Here is a 1,111-nt window from a genome sequence, read left to right on the forward strand (position 1 = left end):
TATAGTTCTTTCATGTTTATTTTATTTTTTTTACCATTTATTCATTTTTGAGAGACACAACAGAGCATGAGTTGGGGAGGGGCAGAGAGAGAGGGGGACAGAATCCAAAGCAGGCACAGAGCCCGACGCAAGGCTCAAACTCCATGACCACGAGATCATGACCTGAGCCGGAGTCGGACACTCAACCGACTAAGCTACCCACTCAGGTTTAGTTCTTACTTCTAAGAGCTCTATTTAGTTCTTCAAATCTGCTTGTCGCATTTGCTTGATTATTAAAATAATGTATTTTTTTTTAACAGGAAGTAAGTGTTGGTGAGGATATGGGAAAATTGGAATTTCTGCCATTCTGCCACTGTCGGTGGGAATGTAAGTGGTGTGAACCTTATGGAAAACAGTGAATAATTAAAAGCAGATACCGTATGATCCAGCAGTTCTGCTCCTGGGTGTGCACCCAAGGAACCGGAGCAAGGTCTGCTCCTGGGTGTACACCCATGTTCACAGCAGCATTATTCACAGCAGCCGAGAGGTGGGTGCAGCCCGGATGGTCCTCAGCAGACGGATGGAGAAGCTCAGTGTGGTGTCAACAATGGCATATTATTCAGCCTTAAAAAAGGAAGGAAAATCTGGGCGCCTGGGTGTCTCAGTCGGTTGAGCGTCTGACTTTGGCTCAGGAATGATCTTGCGACTTGTGGGTTCGAGTCCCACATCTGGCTCTGTGCTGACAGCTCAAGAGTCTGGAGCCTGCTTCAGGGCCTCTGAGGGAGGGCAGGACAAGATTTCCAGAAGGTGGCCAAGACCATCCCAGAAAATATCCAGATTCCACTGGCCTTCGGGCTGTGACTGCTCTTTGGACCACCTGCTAGAAGACTGCATCCAAAACTGTATTAACTCGGGGGCGCCTGGGGGGCTCCATCGGTTAAGCGTCTGACTTTGTCTCAGGTCATGATCTCACAGCTTGTGAGTTAGAGCCCCTGCATGGGGCTCTGTGCTGCTCAGAGCCTGGGGCCTGCTTTGGATTCTGTGTCTCCCTCTCTCTCTGCCCCTCCCCTGCTAGCACTCTGTCTCTCTCTCTCTCTCAAAAAATATAAGTAAACATTAAAAAAAAAGGAAG

General features: G+C 48.6%; 1 long non-coding RNA gene across 1 annotated transcript in view; it reads right to left on the reverse strand.

Annotated features, from left to right (window-relative positions):
* Positions 1-1,111, reverse strand: part of LOC115272741 — a 12,248-nt gene that overhangs the window by 3,561 nt on the left and 7,576 nt on the right. The window lies entirely within an intron of this gene.

The sequence above is a fragment of the Suricata suricatta genome, chromosome 11 (assembly GCF_006229205.1).
Source record: "Suricata suricatta isolate VVHF042 chromosome 11, meerkat_22Aug2017_6uvM2_HiC, whole genome shotgun sequence".
Lineage (NCBI taxonomy): Eukaryota > Metazoa > Chordata > Mammalia > Carnivora > Herpestidae > Suricata > Suricata suricatta.